The following is an 18,354-nucleotide window of genomic DNA, read 5'->3' as shown; positions in this document are numbered from 1 at the left end:
TAAATTCAGGCCATTTGTTGCAGTGTAGCGGGGATGGATATATACATTGCTTTTTTGTTCATGACAATATTGCCAGCTCATCTGCATGTTGTGTGTGCCTGCTTGAGGAACTTGTTGGCAATGATTCAGAGATCTTTGTCTAGCTATTTTCCACCAAAAAAATACCTTAGTATCTGAAGCTGAATCAGTTTTCTCTTTTGATTAGCCCTAAAAAAGTAGGAGAAAAAGGAGAGACTTAACTGATGAAACTTTCTGGAGTAGAGTTACAAACACTGGCTGAGCAGATGCTTATGCTGTCATAACTGGAAACAGAACTGGTGAGACATTCTTTGTGCAGTTTGGTGCCTGAGCTACCAAGTCCTACCAAGACAGCTGTACTGCTTCCAGAGACTTCAACCATTGCATGTACAGTGCTGTGCAATGTGGATTTGTAGCTGAGGTAGCTGCCCCGTTGTCTAATATAAACACTGTCAGTTCTAGTTATAAATATCAATTTAATTTTCTGATAGCAGTGGTTAAGTTGAAAGGGATCATTTTTGGTGAGCTTAAGACATGTTGAGGATATCCAAATGTGGATACCAGTCTTGTAAACCTAGGAATGAAAATTCTTGTGCTAGTTCAAATGAAGATACAAACTTTTCATAAACTTTAAATACAATAAAGGCTGTGTGACCTTTTATTTAACGGACCCTTTGAAAGCACAGCTGGAGAACACAGACTTGACATTTACATTTACACCGAGCTGGAATACTGTACCAGGTACTTAGCCAGATAGTTGGGCTGAATTATTCAGTGTAATATGGCTGCAGACTTCACTGTAACATAACTGCCATCAAGGGAGAGGAGGAAGTCTCACTAGGTAAGTGGTTAGTACTCGTATGCCAGGAATAAATAAATTGAGCACTTAAAAAGGTTTCAGAACATGTCAAAATCTGCAAACATACATGTTCATGTAGCGTTATATGTCAGACTGTAGTTGCTAAAATGGTATGTACATTGGGAAAGGTTATGTTACTTCTAAGGGGATATGATAGTGCCTGGCAGGGCCTGTGAAATGCCTGTGAAAAGGAATTATGTGTATTCCTAAGGGTGACTGCATTAAATCTGGTGCTCAAAGTCATTAAAATAGTGAAAATTCCTTGCTAATCAGTCTGCTTACTGAGTGCTTACTAACAGGTCTGTACCTATAATGGCATTTATTTTCCAGGAGAACTCAGTCAAACAGTATAGGTCACATCCTGCTATTCATTTACATCAGAAGATAATGATAGTTTCAAAAGTGTTTCCAGTAACACTAGATATTTTTCAGGTTAACAGCTGGCAGTCTAAAACTTCTCTGTGTTGAGCTGTTTGCTTTGTTGTTATGTTCTATCGTCACATCTGGACTGTGAAGAGATCCTGCTGTGACTGGATTTTTATGCGTCATTTTTTGACTCCTTCTTGAAAGAGGCTATATTTTCTAAGTCACTGAGTCAGGTGCTTTATTAGCAGAATCCCATTCAGAAAAGTGAGGGGTCATTCCTGTACTTCATGAAGTTTTTTTAGCTTTTCTGTTGCTCTCCCAGCATGTTGTCAGTATGTTTGTCTTTCCCACCTTCTTCAGCAGTTCTCATTCACGTAATTCCCTTGATGGCTCAGTTCCTTTCAGCTTCACACTGTTGACAAGCTATTATATGTTGGTTTCATTTCACCTACTACCCTGAAAATAGAAAGTATTTTTGTCAGGTAGTGGCCCATAACGTTTCTTGAAGGACAGTGTGGCTCTTTCTTGCAGAAGGGAAGCCAACACACCCAGTTTGCATCTTGGACAACACAGAACTCCACCCAATTTATCCCTTTATAACCAACATATAGAAAAGCAGGAAAATCTAGGTATACACACATTTCCCTGTTGTCCAGAGGGGGAAAGCAATGATTTTCACTGAAATGCTTATTCTCTTCTTTCAGTTCCTGTCAGCTGTTTGCCATATTGAATTTTACAAAATAAAGTGGAATTTTTTCAGGTCCTGGAAATCTCTTCTTATAGCTGAAAGTATTTTGATGCAGAAAAAAGAAGGGAAATGAGCATTTGAATAACAGTTGGTAATGTTTTGGGTTAATTTGGGGAATGTCTGATACTGTAAACATTAAAAAACCTTGAGACTGATTTCAGCTGAGACTTTATGTGTGTCATTATGAGATTGGGGTGGGGGTAATCTTTGCCTTTGCTTCCTGGAAAAGCATTATTTTCTCTCTACCTCAGACCTTCATTTAGAGGTGAGAAATTGATAGTATTACATTGTATACTATTGTCATGGTTTAACCCCAGCTGGTAACTAAGCTCCATGCAGCCGCTCAGTCACTCCCCACACACACAGTGGGATGGGGGAGAGAATTAGAAAAAAAAGTAAAACTTGTGGGTTGAGATAAAAACAGTTTAATAGAACAGAAAGGAAGAAAATAATAATGATAATAATAACATGACAATAATAATAATATTAAAAGAATTTGAATATACAAAACAAGTGATGCACAATGCAGTTCCTCACCACTCACCAACTGATGCCCAGTTGGCTCCCGAGCAGAGATGCCCCCCAGGCCAACTCCCCCCAGTTTATATACTGGGCATGGTGTCACATGGTATGGAATACCCTGTTGGCCAGTTTGGGTCAGCTGTCCTGGCTGTGTCCCCTCCCAACTTCTTGTGCCCCTCCAGCCTTTTCACTGGCTGGGCATGAGAAGCTGAAAAATCCTTGACTTAGTCTAAACACTACTTAGCAACAACTGAAAACATCAGTGTGTTATCAACATTCTTCTCATACTGAACCCAAAACATAACACTATACCAGCTACTAGAAAGAAAATTAACCCTATCCCAGCTGAAACCAGGACAACTATTTTGTAGATTCTAAATTCCTTACAAACATACCATCTGCAAGTAAGTTTCAAGGTGCTTGGAAAAAAAGCATAATGTAATAAAAGGTGGTCTGAAATGTAGAAGAGGTATCAAACAGAACGAGTGCTTTAGGTCTTAAATATTCTAATTTAGCTGTGTGTGTTCTAAATTGTCATCATAGTTCAGCTCGGAAAGGTTAATGCTCTAAGACTAGGTAAATGTCAGCCAGTGCTGAATTCTCAGGGCATAATTCTTCTCAGTATTGCAGATAGGTAGTTACCGGAGAAGTCAAAAAAATGGCACATGTGAATCCAGAAGCAGAATTTGCCTTTAGTTGCAAGGCTTCCTTTAGTCAATATCATAGGTAGCATTGCACCTCAGGCAAGAAAATGTGACTGTTTAATGTTGGAGACAGATCTCATGCTTAAGCCCAGAATCTGAAGTATAACTGTTGTTTGTTTTTATTTTAGCAGGGAAAAAGAGCAATAATCCCAACTAGCAGTCCAAAAATAACCAGATTGGAGGGTGGAAGGAAAAAGAAGGAAAAGGGAAGAGAAAAATGGAGAGGTAAATTGTTATTCTATAGCCATAGTTCCCTTGTAAGGAGGAACAGGGAGGCAGCATTTATCAGCAGTATGTTGAAATACAGTGTTTCAGTGGTGTATGGTGACTCTGCAAACGAGGAGCAGAGGCACCACTGCTACACCACAGCATTTGAAATGGTTAACGAGATATGTGGGAGATAAAGGGGGAGCACACCATCTCCAGTTCTCTTCTGGAGATATCACTATCTTGTGGTCAGTTGTCTCATAAATTTCCTTAAATACCTTCTGAATATTGGATTATTACTGTTTGTCGTCCGTTATTCACTATAAGGTTCTCTCTCACCATTTCTTTGGTAAATCCTGGTCTCACATAAATAGTTCTAGTCTAGGTGGTTCAAGCATCAGGAAAGACTGATTCTTTGCAGTGAAAGACGGTGGTACAGCAGCAGATTGTTATTTGTCGTTCCTCTTTCCTTGATCATCAGATTATTGGCTGTTGTGGATGCTGTGGGATAATGGCATGTTTAGGTCCTGATATGCTGATATTGTGCATTTTCTTCACATTTGTGCAAATGATAAACCTCAGCCGCAATGGAAGGAATGTTAATGAGTCCTGAGATGGATTCTCCCATTTTTTTTCTGATTCAGAAGTGAACTGTGATATGACATTATTTGGAGACTGGAAATATGAAGGGAGAAAAACTGAAATTATGAGACTCTAAAAGTGTGCTGAATCGACTCTTCATGTCTACTGCTTTTTTTCCTCATGAAAATAAATGTAAATGTTTTCTTCCTGAACATTTTAAAAGTTCAATATATTCTTCCTGGAAAGTACTGCTGCTAGATATTACATAGGCTGGCTTTTTTAAGGTTTGAACGATAAATACAACACAGTGGGATATTTTAGCAGTAATGCATAATATTTCTTTATATTATTTTATTTTAATTCTATAGCTTTGGTTTATATTATATGTTTAGAACTTGGACCCTTTCTTCTAAATTTTGTATTAGTGACTGCAGTAAAAGTTCCTAGTTTCCTCTGACCATTTTTCTCCCCTATGCTGTAAAAGAATAGATGGCAACATGTAATGATATTCCTTCAAAACTGAATGGTCTGGAGAAGGCTGAAATAACCCAGACTCCACTCAAAGACTGTAAATGCTGCCTCTTGTTTTATTGCAGAAGCAAATGCAGAGTCCTGTGTCTGGGCTGGGATAACCTCGTGCAACAGCACAGTCTGGGAGGTCAACTGGCTAGAAAGCAGTTTTGTAGCTGCTGGAGGTATTCACAGACAAGTTATGCATGAGTCTGCAGTGTGCCCTTGCAGCAAAGACAGGCAGACAGACAGGCAATGATAGCAAGTGTAACCAGCAGGTCCTTCCCCTCTGTTTGGCACTTGTGAGACATCAGAGGAACTACGACTGGTTTGGTGTTCCGCAGTAAAAGAAGTACATTGACATGCTGGGTTGAGTCCAGCAGAGAGCTACCAAGATGGTCATGGGGCTGGAGTACATCTGAGGTTGTGCAAGGTGAGGCTGAGAGAATTGGGTTGGTTCAGCGTTAAAAGGAGATGGCTGATGGGAGGTCTTATTGCTGTCTTCAGGTACCTGGGGCATACAGAGGAAACAAGGCGAAACTCTTCTCAGAGGCGTGTAGTGAAAGGACCAGAAGCCGTAGACAAGATGAAACCCAGGAAATTCTATGTAGTAGGGCTGGGGGGAGACTACCAGGGGTAAAATCACTGGAGCAAATGTCTCAAGAGGCTGGGGGATCTCAGTCCTTGGAGGTATGCAGAACTTGGCTGGACTTGCTTTGAGATGGGCGCTTGGACCAGATGAGCTCTGGAGATTGCTGCCAACTTACATGGTTTTGTGCATACTAGTGAAAGGACAAGAGGGAGATAAATTGGATTTCCAACAGAGCTATGTAGCATAGGAGGCATCTCCTTAGTTAGAATTGTATGAATGTTTGTGGGTTGGGTTTTGTTGGTTTTTTTTGCTGAAACACTTCTGGCTCTTACTTTTACCTTAACTTACTTGAGGACGTTTCTATAGTTTCTCATTTTAAGATAAGTTTTGATTATTTGTATGTTTGTCAGCTTTGCAATCGTAACAGTAAATCTCCTTTCTTGTAATAACTCTAGCTACTGATAAGGACCTTAATGATCCAATGCCCCATTTCTTTGTAAGCTTTGATCAGTTAAGTAGGTGACAAACTCAATTTCTGAATTAATCTGGTTTGGGTTTAACTTGGATACTGTCTGTAAATAGTAGAGATGATTTACACTTATCCTGCGTCACAGTTTCTGCTTCAGGCTGTCAGCAAGCTCCAGCAGATATGAAATGGATATGAAAGGCTATAGCAATATTTAGAAGGCTCTTTTCAGAACCATGATTCTAGAAACATTTTTTGCATGTAGTAATTTTTAAGTTCTGGAGGACTAGATAAAAAGCTATCAGTCTTCCAAACAGGTGAGAGCCAGTGTAATCCAGTCTCTGATGGCATTACTTTGAAAGAGGAATGCAAAAAGTACATTTTGTGTAGCTTTATTTTAAATCACTCACTTTGAACCCATTTGCAAGATGTTATTTACTCTCTGGAGGCTGCTTTCACGGACCTTCTTGAGAGCTGAAGTTGCTCAGCAGTTCACCTGCTTTGAGCCCATACAGATTGGGCAGCTGTCCAGCTAACAAAAAAATCTCCCAAGCAAGGATTGCCATGTACCAATATGACTTATCTGACTCAGATGATTTCTTTATTGCCGCAGGTCAGTCATCTGCACATGTGGGTTTTGCACTTCCCTTTCAGGAAGGGCACTTGGCATCTCTCCTGAGCTCAGTTGAGGACTGTTCATTCCTCCTGTAGTAGTCTCCCGGTATCCCTATTTTCACAGGAGCCCTCGGAGCAAGATGTGAGCTGCTTGATGTATTCTGATGGAGGCAGCTCATCCATTGATCCATTGACGCGGGAGCCGTTTGGCCCTGCTATGCCCCATCGGATCAGACTTTGTCCATTTGTGCGCAGGTAAGATGCCAAGAAATATGTCGTCACTGCTGAACCAGCTTATCCCACTTGCAGCCTGTTCCCTTTGCAAGCGGTCTCTGGCAGGCAGGGCACCAGGAAAGAATGGCAGGGATTAGCCTAGCAGTGGCTGTCCTGCTCCCAGGGGGGAGAGTGCAGGAACCTGAGTGCACGTGTTGTGCAGTGCCCATGGTCTGCACTCAACGTGGTGTCTATGTCCACGCTTGCTACACCCCGGACTTCTTGGGACCACGATTGCAGCTGTGTGCATGGGTGGATAGGTGTCTGCAGAAGACGCAGTCACTTCACTAATGATGGCGTGGTTAGGCTTTTGGTGTAGCTGGCATAACTGTGTGACACAGCCTTGTCAGATGCTTAGGGCAGGAGTCAGGCACTGCACTCTATACTGCTTCACTATTTCGTACTCTTTTCCATTAAGTAGCAATGGAAAGTGCTTGTGGTTCTGTGCCTGCTCCCACTAAAGTCTGTCAGTGGTGCTGGAAAAAGAGATAGCCCATTCACCAGGTTAGTATAATTTGGATTATCCTGAGAGGGGAAGAAAGAAAGAGAATTGAAAAAGTGAACTGAAATGAGGGAATATCGTACAAAAATAAATTATTTTTGTGTGATTTTATAGTCAGTACCTCATTCTCTCTTAGGTAAGTTAGAATTACGATTTTTAAATTGTAATTTAAAATTAAGCTAATATTAAGCTCATATATAATCAGTTCTTAAAAGTACATTAACTAGTATTACACTCAGAGAACTGCTAATGAATCGCCAGCTTCCTGAAATGTATATAGCTCCTATGAACTACACAGACTGCTGTAAAAGAATTGTGTCATTAGTTTGGCCAGCTGACAAGGCATATGGCAAACTCTTTTATGATGCCTGTTATTTGTAATGATAGCTGTTTTTGTAGCTGTGCTATTCACTGGGCGAGAGTAGAACAGGAGTGGAGCAGTTGCTACTAAGTAAGTGGAGCAAATGGCAAAAGGACAAAAAAAAAAAAAATATTCAAGACCAGCGTTTTAGAAATGTGAGAAAAAGAAAAGCAGCACAGTCACCCAGGGGAGTTTCTATAGCAGCAGTAATCTGAAACACCCAGGCACATTGCCAAGAGCTCCAGTAGGTTGTTAATCAAAACTTCCAAGTCTCTTGCCAGTCCAAGCCTCTCTCAGCATCAGAAGAGAAAACTGTCACATAATGATGTGATACTTAACTCCCATAAATAAATTTTAAATATTTTTGGTGAGGAGTATTCTTGTCCTAAGCAGATTTTTTTCTTTTTCACCCTATAAAAATATCCTCCCCATTGGTCTTTCAACTGAAGTAATGTATTTTATACATTAATACATTTCATTTTTAATAAACATACAGGATACTTTCTGATACCCTAGAGAATATATTATCTTTTATTGGCTGCAATCAGGTGTTCCAGTAGTAATATGCAAATGTTATAATTCTTCCTAGGAATGGGGTAAGGTAGTATTGAGAAGAATAAATAGGTGTATGTGTAAAGCAGACACTTTAATTGCAATGTAAAATTAAGTAAACTCTGTATAAGCACTCCAGTTATCTATATAGTTAACAATAATATATGGCTTTGCTTCAGGTACTGAATTAACTGAAAAGTAATGTCAGCCACTTCCTGTTTGTAGAGGTAGTTGGTTTCTTAATATTATCACACAGTAGGCATTTTTCTCAGCTGATGCTGACAAATCCCATTATCTAGGAAATGTTTCTATTGTGTAATCTTAGCAATGGTGAAGGCAGCAGTGATTTCAGTCTTTTCCATCTTAATTTTCTGGGTGATGGATTTTTCAGTTCACTCAGAGGAGGAGGAGAAGGCAGAAGGACATAAAAGGAAAGTGTGCTCTTTGGCATGATTTTCCCTTTCTGCTGCTCGCCTGGCAAGCCCTCAGTGGTACTGGTGAGGATGCCGGCGAGAGACAGGAGGGAGGGCAGGAGGCAGCAGCAGTAACTGCTGGCCATTCATACCGAGGGTGTTCCCCAGCACCTTGCTGTTTGCTTCACTGATGGAGGGGTCAGCATTAATTTACGCACCCTGGCATGTTTTGAGGGGGAGTTCGCTGTTAAGGGAATGGCTGAGAGTACATGGGGATGCCGGTGAGCTTGCAGAGCTGTGTTTTTACAGGAGCTGTGCTGCCATAGAAACGGAGAGACTATACCTAAGCATTGGCTTTCCATGTAAATAGCCATAATTGCCTTTGGCCTGCCTAAATCTTGGGAAAGAGAGAGATTTATGGGGCTCAGGAGAGAAATTCCCTCCTCCATGACCCCACTTCCCAAAAATACCATATGCCAACAGGATTCTTTTAAGGGAACTGTTAAGAGTATTAATGAAGCAGAGCATCCTGTGTTCTTTGTAGAATAACCCATGTCAGTTGATTTGGAGTAAAGCCTTCACCAGTATAGTTTTCACCCTGTCAAAATGGAGTAGAGGAAGTTGACATGGAAGTATAATTCTGTGTATTGCTTTATAGGTCTCAAATTTTATGTTATAGTTATTATTTAGCCCCTATATTTCTGCTTACCAGAATTCCAGATTTTGGCAGTAGAGTCGTTAATACCATAAAGATCCCTGTGTGACATGATAAATCAGTCTGTTATGGGCCAGAAGTCATACTTAATGGCCTTAGGCAAAATTGATGCAAAGTAATAAACCTAAGAAGCTGGTATGTATAAACTGAAATACTTTCGATCCAATAGGGACAGTCTTTAACTCAGTAGTAGTTCGGCTTTAGTTCAGTTTGCTACATTTACACTATAGCTATGCAAGAAGTATATGGCTTGTCTTGGATCACTGGCTGGTTTAGAGTGCTGAAAGAACCTACATGCTTTAACACAAACACAGGAGGAATAAAACTGAGGCTAACAACTTCAGATTTCCTTGAAAATGAAGCTTTACCCAAGGGTCAATAAATTAATTTCACTGTTTTGCCTATCTGACCCTCCTGAAAGGCACAGCTACACTTCTGTCAAACATGGGGTGGCTGTCGATGTAGGTAGGTGCAAGATGACATTAATCTAGTTACATAAAGTGACAGCTTTGAACATCATGAGTTTCAGCGCAGGCTGGAGATCCCGAGTGAATACTCAGAATAGTGAGTGGTCTTAAAAAGCCTGTGGCGGAGTGTGTTTGGCTATGAATGAGTGCAGTGCTCTTAGTAATTGCAAAAAACATTCATTTCCCCATTTGATTTGGACATTTTAGCAGTCAGAAAACTGGGCATCTAGTCTAAGCTACTGTCTGGGTGTCTTTTCTAGCCACTGGAAAAGTGGTGATACATCTTGTCTTAACATGGCTAGATGAAACTACATGTGCTGAATATCACACTTAGAGTATTACTAGACTGAGTATGCTTTTATGTACTGCAGTCCATCACAGGCTCCCCACAAGTGGTGTGTGTCTTCCCACCTTGCGCTCTTGCTTCAATAAAGATGATCAGAAGATCACTTTTTGAAAGAAAAGGGTAGAATTGGATTGTGATTTTGCGTTCAGGACAGACTGCAAATTGTAATTTTAAACCCAAATCCATCTGTCATTTATGTAACAGGCAGTCTAAATCATGCTTGTGATACTGGCAGTCCACTTGTACAGCCATAAATTGTTGATCTGCTTCCTGCAAATATTTTGCGCTTTCTGAATTATAGTAAAATTATTTACTGTCTAGTTCTTTTTCAAATGCTTGTGTCGCACAAGCCACTTTGTTAAAAGCGGTACAGGCAAAGACTTGTTGAAAGGGTTTGAAAGATAGAAACTATGTAAGAGAGTTCAGTCTTCTAGGTGATACTGGGTTGATCAATCTTCATGGTGGTCTTCTTCATTTCCACTTCCTCATGAAAACAGAAAAAAAATTTGTGCAGAAGTCCAAAGTTTTTTGGATTCTTTCCAGTGATTCCTGTCAGTGGTGTTTTTCTAGAAATCCAATTACAAAATGATCAGGAAGCTGTTCTAAAATCTTATCCCTGTAAAAAGATTCTTTCCTTTGCACCAATGGATTTTTTAATGATGAAAGTGCTTCATATTGGTCCTGTTTTAATAAAATGCACTAACCCCGTGAACTTTAAATGTGACTTAAATTGCTGCTTCTTTTTTTTTTTCTTTTTAATCTGGCAGAAACTGATGGTTTGATTTTCAATTTTAAACAGCTGTTCCTTTTATGAGATGTGTAGTGAGTTACAAATGTAAATTTCGTCTAGGAAAAGTACACGAATTTTCTACTGCAATTGGTCCCCTGGCATTCTGCCCCAGAATGGGGATAGACAAGGACATACAGGCTGAAGGAGGAACATACCTTTGATATCAAACGTGGTTTGGTTTTAATGTCACAATTATTGCAGACCTTTGAATGATCAGATTTTAAAAGCAATCTTACATGCACTGTGCCAGCGTTAGGAAGGAGGAGTGTGGGAAGGGCTGGAACATCACTGGGGATCAGTCACTTCTCTCACAGGTGTTTCCAGTTCTTCCATGAGGATGGTAGAAACAAATATGTCACCATAATCCTTGGCTATAGGAAAAACAAGTTTTTTTCTGAGACCCACATTTACAGTCATCACTGATTCCTATCATTGTGTTACACATTTCAGCTGGGCTCCTATTGCCATAATTTGTACTAACAAGAAAATGAGTCTCTTCTCTGAATCGCATTGAATATACCATTTCTGTTTTTCACATTCAGCCCACATGGTGCTATGTCTGAATAAAAGCAGATTGGCTTCCTTTTTTATTCAGACACTCTGGCTAACCCTTATATACATAAAAGAACTACATCAAAGTTACCACCCACTGAATATACACATTTTTTTCATGAATCGAGTCCAAATCCTGTTTAAAGGAAACTGTTTAAGGGATTGGGTAGCTTCTTTGCATGTTACGCAGATTCTTTCCCACTTTACAGATTCAGCAACAGCTATTGTTGGGAGCTAAAGAAGCCATTTTCCTACCAATTCAAGTGAAATATTAGTCCTGCTCCATAATAGGCTTAGTGAGTATTTACTGGATACTGAGGTAGTAAAGAACCACTAGAGATCTTGAGTGGGATATAAATAGATTACCTTTTATTGGGTCTCAATGAAAGGAAGCTAAGAAATATGCCAGCTGTTTCATTATTAACATTTGGTATAAATCAATAGCAAAGTAGGCTTTGATGGTGATCTTCAAAAGGGTTTTAATCATTACTGCCCTCAGATACAGAAAGTAAGCCGGAGCATTGGGGGTTTAGCCTGTGTTTCTCTTAACTATACTGGAAGGTTACCACTGTTATGTTGCACTGACATAATAGCAATAATTAAGATAGCACCAGTCATTTAAACATACTGGAATTTGGGGCTTTATTGTTACCACATGCTACACCCGGGTAATTCCTGAAGCACAGATGACAGACTAATGAACAATATTCACTTAAATCCCATTGAAATTAATTAAGTTGCATGATAGGACCGTAGATTTTGTGCCCATGTGATGCACACGAACAGCACAGAATGAAGGCAATCAAGTTGTGAAACCCCAGAGAAGGGCAACAAAGCTGGTGAGGGGCCTGCAGCACAAGTCTTATGAGGAGCAGCTGAGGGAACTGGGGTTGCTTAGTCTGGAGGAAAGGAGGCTGAGGGGAGACCTTATCGCTCACTACAACTACCTGAAAGGAGGTTGTAGTGAGGTGGGGGTCGGTCTCTTCTGTCAGGTGGCTGGTGATAGGACGAGAGGAAATGGCCTCAAGTTGCGGCAGGGGAAGGTTTAGATTGGATATTAGGAAAAATTTCTTTACTGAAAAGGTTGTCAGGCATTGGAACAGGCTGCCCAGGGAAGTGGTGGAGTCACCATCCCTGGAGGTGTTCAAAAAACACATAGATGTGGCACTTCAGGACATGGTTTAGTGGGCATGGTGGTGTTCGGTTGACAGTTGGACTCAATGATCTTAAAGGTCTTAATGATCTTTAGGTCTTAGAAACCTAAACGATTCTATGATTCTAAGTTTATGGTTCCGCTTTAGAGTGGTGCTCCCCTGCCACGTGCCAGGATAATGATGAGCACACAGGGTCTTGGGGATACCTATGGAGCCTGATTCCTTCACCAGTCCGCTTTCATGGTTTGAATTTGCACACTTTGTTTTGCATTTTATTTGACATTATAGAAAGTTATGGTATGTAAGCGCCTGACAACTGTATTCCCTAGTTTGTATACAAAACTTATTGTAAATGTGGTGGGGTTGGGAGGATGTGTGGGATATGAAGCAGGGTGGGGCAGGGGGAGAACAGTTTAATGCAGGAGCAAGTGACATTGAGAGAAAAGAATAATTTTATAGTAGAAAGTACACAGTAAGAGTTGCCAAACTTTTTGGCTCTTGAAGCCTTGCTGCAAAGTGTTTGAGAGCCACAGCTTCCTGATGGATTCCCTATAGCTATCCAAAATAGGATCTTCTGCTATTCCTGCTGTAAGTCCCCACTGCCTCATTCCATATTTCTGTTTCTTCAACCAAATCCATGTCCTCCCACCTTCCAGCTGCTCTAACTCTGTATTGCCTGCCCTGCTTCTTATCCCTAATGTACAAGCTGTACTCATACCAGGTTGTGAATGCTCCAGAACTGCCTCCGCCTCTAAGCACTTCTCTTACAACCTGTACAACTCCTTACACAGCTCCTTCAGCTCAGCATCTCTTATCTGCAAGAAGTTGGATGCTCGGAAGATGGACTTAGGGCTGCAGCTATAGCTATGCTTCGAATATGTGCAGCTTCTCTGCAGTCATAGCTAATCTCTGGCTATGAGATCTTGTGTGCTACCCCAAGATGCTCAGCCTGGTCCATGGTCTGCCATGCAGGCTCCTGGGATGGAGGGAGTCTGCGCTGTTTGTGCTATGACCCTGCTGTCAAAAGAGCTCTGGTCGAAAAGCACTCCTTGCAAGCTGTGCCCTGGCACCATGCTCCCCACTTCTCGTGTTGCCTGATGTGCCTACAGTCAAGTGATGGTGTGCCATGAAAATCCTGCTTTGTATACAGAGTCTTTTGGGGGAAAACAAGGCAGAGAAGGAGTGGGGAGGGTAGCAGCTAGTGTCTGTGAACCACATTGGCTAGTAATCCAGCTGGTGGCTGGATTTCCTTTCAGTGTCAGCCAGTGACTTGGAGGTGGGCTCACTGCTGAAGTCATTAGGCCATCTGGTTTGCCTCATGGGTCATGTAAAAACATTTATCACCCACTGGGTTTTCTGATACATTTTATTTTTTTTTTATGAAGATGCAAGCTAAACTGAACCAGTATATGTAACTGTTCATATAGTCAATTATACTACCTTTGCAGCTCTGACAGATACTATTTAAGATATAGCTTATGTTGTTATTTTTTAATCCATCTGTTTCAAGGGGTTAGGTAGGAAATATTTTCATGGGGCAGTTTGAGAATCTGATCCACAAAAACTTTATTTTTAAATTCATGTGCTTTATACCATATGTGCCATTTGCTCAGCGAGATTGCTTTTCCCTTAGTTATTTTCTGCTATATTGATACTGGTCATAGGAAAAGATTTTTTTTCTTTTGGTAAACAAACCTCTAAAAGTGACACTAAAAATGTCAGAGTGCGTTCTTTTCTTCCTTCCCTTACCTCCCCATACACATGCTTTGCTATTGCTATTGCAGTGCCTCCTTCAATTCAACAAGTGGACCTCTTCCACTGCTCATGCCAGCATGTATTGCTTCGTGTGGGGTTAATGGTTCATGCTTACTGCTATTTTACTGCCTAATGCCAAGTCAACATGAGGCTGTGCAGACTCTATCTCTGCAGCTTCAGAATTTGAGCTCTATTGCCTGCTTCCAAATGTGTGTCTGCCTCTTGGAAGAGCAAAGTATTTCTGCCAGGATGACAAGATTTCATACACTGAGCCATCCAGATCATCTTACCATAATCTCACAACAATAAATCTTCCAAAGAAACATTCTCCTCTAGAAGTCCTGCTAATGTGTATGGTGTTTGCTGAGGAAAATGGTTTAGTGCTATGAATCATTTTATTAGAGTTGTATCATTTTTCCACAAGGGAAACTCAGAGAATTATTCATTGATATGAAATAGCTTGACATTAAATCCAGTTTCTTTTTTTTTACTGTTATCTTAAATTTCAATGTTTAAAAAAGTGGTTTTTTTCAGTATTCCTGTTCATTAAGTCATACTTGGAAGTGACTTAACTTTTCCATTCTGTGCCCTTTGTTTTTTTCCTTTTAGACATTTTTACTACGGATAATGTCATATTTTAGTTCAACTTATTTATAAGATATTAATATGCTGATGGTTACACAGCATTTTTTAAATCTCACTTTGGGCCACTCTAGTGACAAAGCTCAACAGCAAGTCATTTGGGAAGACATATTACTGGTGTGTTCTTGAAACCTCCAAAGTGAATTCACAGGTAGATTTGCTTTTTCACTTGTATTTCCTAAAACATTACTTTAGAGCAAAGTAGTGTAGTGATTCGCCGCACACACAGTTTTTCGCTTTGTGTCATTTGATCAGGCAAGCTCATTTCACAGAAAGGCTTGATAAATAGTATCCAGTCCAGTGCTGATTAGCCTAATCATTGAGAGTTGGAGAAGTTCCAGCTGCAAGGGGTTTGTTTAGCAAATATATCTTACCCCAATTATGGCCAAGCAGATCCTGAACTATACACAAAAGGTCATTAGTCCATGGAACAGTACAAGTTGTTGTTTTTCAATAAATGATTGTTAATGGAACTGTATTTTGGAACCTAAAAAAATGGTATTTAAATTGGCCCTCATCCTTCATGAAAAAGAGCCATTTCCATATCATCAAATATTTAACAGTCTGTGACTCAGCCAATTATCATCTGAATCATTTTGTTTCATTTTGTATCCTCGAACTGTAAAACTTACGGAAAATTGTGCAATTTTAGAAGAAAAATACAAGAACTAATCTTAGAGGAAGTGCTTCTCTGTGGAATGTGACTCCTCAGTTTGTGCCCCGTTACATAAACTGTTTTCCGTAAGGATGCTCTGTTTCTTTTTTCAGAACACCTAAAAAATTACTTTCATGCATTATATCTTCTGAGGTGCTTGCCGATATTCAGGATACCATATTGTTTAGTGAACGTATTTTTGTTCTAGCTAAATTAGTAATTATTCACCAGATTTCTTTGTTCCGTTTTTTCTAATCCATCTCTTTTCCTGGAGTCTGTAGGAGTATGAAAAAGGTGTCCCTTTCCTTGGCAATCACCAGCATTGCATTGGCATTACTAAATTTCCATCAGTTTTTGTAACTGGAGTTCTGGCATGCTGTTATGGCTGTTAGAACAGGATTGATTCATATGCTTTTCTTTGGGGCTTTTCACATGCTTATAAAAAGGCTTACCTTGTAGCATAGCCTGTTTATCCTTTTTTTTAGCTGGTGCTAAACCAGTTGTATCTTGATTAAACCAATATCCGTATCTAAATCTGAAGTCTGAAAATAAAAGTGGAGGTTTTATTTAACTTGAGCTAAGAGCTAAGTGTCTAGTCAAAGCTAGTTGCTTAAAGGTGTCTCTATAGGCAGTGATGAGGAAAGGACATTCACAAAGTATGATTCCTCCCATTTTAAAGTACTTCCATAATTTAGAGGCTATAAAGATGCCTGTTTCTCTCCATTTTCTATTAAGGGAGCCCAGCTTGGACCAAATGCCAACTTCCAAGATTAATGATACTAATATAAGCTGGATTTCCACGTTTCTTTTGGGTGTGCAAGACTGAATTGTAGAGTATGTACCTGGGCATCACTGTCTGACCAAGAGTGGCATATTTTATTGCTTCTGTAGAGGAAGTAACGCAGATACATTTAGAACAATTGGTTAATGGATGCAATTTCAAAAGCAGCCTGATGAACACATTGCCCTGTAAGTCTACTCTTGTGAATCATACCCACCTGCAGCCTTTTTTGACCCTATTGTTAAATGCCATTATCTGTAGTGAGAGGTGTGACTTGGATTGTTTAAACTTCTGGACACTGGCTGCAGTTTTTACTTTTTTCTCTGCAATGCCTAGTACATTTTTTGGTATTGTGAAATAGTAACAGCAGCTGTTGGAGGTAGGATGATAGGGCTATCAGCACTGGCAATTGGTCAAAGATGCTTTTTCATTCTGTGCTGTGGAAACAAGTGCCTTCTGTCTCCTTGGCTGTAACAGGTTGTCTCTCTCTGCTACTGAATGAAATGTTCATGGCTCCACTCTGCACGTGGTTGGCAAACATTTACTTTAGGCAGGTGATTTGCCCCATTGAAATTGTTAGGTCTTCGGATGCTTAAAACTAACATTGCATGTAGAACCATTTGACAGACTGGTACCTAAATTAAAATTGCCCTGTTATGAATACGCAAGACTGTTTAGGAAACCTTTGCAAAATAGCTTGTTAAGTTACTTCATGTGTTTTTTATTTCTGGTAGCTGCAGCCTATGTATCACTTACCTGTACAAAAAAGCTGCACGAAGGCAGCTTATTGAACAAAGAACTGGTATTTGATATGCTGTATGGTAGGTGTTCTCTAACTGTTGCCAGTCAGATGCAAAGAAAGATGTTTTTGGTACACTAGAGGCCAAGCAGTCTGAGAATGTTGGTTATCTCTTACCATAGCTGGAACTATGGTAAAAATTGTCACTGCTTGCATCTTTTCCTCAGTAATTTCATTTTCTATGAACTTTAATGATTTAATTTCATTTACTATCATTAAAATATTTGGAAAACATTCTCTGGCTCTCTCATGTATGTGAAAATTCACATTCTTTTACCCGGTAGCTAAACAAATTTTTTTGTGAAGAATATTTTAAATGTCTCACTTTGACTTCTTTATTTGTCCTGGCTATAAGAATCATATTTGCATAATTAGCATCAATTGTGTTTCTATATTTCCTTCAGTATTTGACATATATCAAATATGACCAATGAACAGTAGTTCTGTAAATAAATATTTGTATAGTATTCCCACTTCAAAGCAAAGTTTAATGTTGATTTTATTATTTTCTTTATATTTTCTCTTTAAGTTGCAGTAGAGTGTACCACATTTCTTAAAATTCTTGACCAAAGCATTTAAACCTTTTTTTTTTTTTTTGTAATATTTAGTGTACATAGCTCCTTTCATGCTTAGGCATGGAAGCATGATGTATTTTTCTCTGATCCGAATACATGAACTTCTTTGACATAATTGGTAGCTGCACAAGTAGCTTTGAAGCTTAGACAGTTTTATTCATTTATAGATGTAACAGATGACTTTAGGCGACCTTGTCTGAATAAATGGATTTTGGAAATGCTTTATCAACTTAGTCCACTATGAAAATATGCACATAAATGTAAATATATATACAACCACAAAAATGGTGCACATACACAGAGAGATAATCATGTATATCTACATATGTGCATATATGCATAAATATAGAACATGCAAAAATCATTTGAAAATAGAAGAAAAAATCAGTTCAAAATCAGGAAAAAGCACATTTAAGGTGGCTTTAGGGACAGAGGGAGATCTTAAATGCTAAGAATATATGTCATATGCCATTTGCTAATTTTTTTTAAAAAATAAAACGAATTGAAAACCAACCCCAGTAATTCCATGATGCCGAATGTACTGACATCCAGATGTGTGATAAACATCTTCCACTCCTCAAGTACTTGCCACTAGAGTTTACAAAGGGGTTTTAGCAGTGGCTTGTCCTATGTGTACTAGCCACTAGAGGGGGGATGAGACACACGCTTTGTCATGAAGTTTTGCAGATATTTGGTTGCAGAAGTCTTCAGATTCTAGAAAATTGTCTTAATTTTTAGCCTGTGTAGAGTATGGTCTTATGGCTACTCGTCTGCAGTCTTCTAACGTTGTGTCCTCGGGGTCTAATCCTCATTTCAAATTCATAGAATCACAG

General features: G+C 39.5%; 1 protein-coding gene across 4 annotated transcripts in view; it reads left to right on the top strand.

The window, feature by feature from the left end:
* DLGAP1 (DLG associated protein 1) overlaps window positions 1-18,354 on the top strand; it is a 424,396-nt gene that overhangs the window by 108,448 nt on the left and 297,594 nt on the right. For 2 of the 4 annotated variants that reach the window (XM_030012047.1, XM_030012045.1), the window contains one exon: window positions 3,346-3,442. The exons of the other annotated variants lie outside the window; for them this stretch is intronic. The gene's annotated coding sequence lies outside the window, so the exon portion shown is untranslated. The remainder of the gene's footprint in view (window positions 1-3,345; window positions 3,443-18,354) is intronic. 4 annotated transcript variants of the gene reach the window in all.

The sequence above is a fragment of the Aquila chrysaetos genome, chromosome 4 (assembly GCF_900496995.4).
Source record: "Aquila chrysaetos chrysaetos chromosome 4, bAquChr1.4, whole genome shotgun sequence".
Taxonomy (NCBI): Eukaryota; Metazoa; Chordata; class Aves; order Accipitriformes; family Accipitridae; genus Aquila; species Aquila chrysaetos.
The sequence above is the reverse complement of the archived record's forward strand: the minus strand, read 5'-3'. Positions and strand labels throughout refer to the sequence as shown.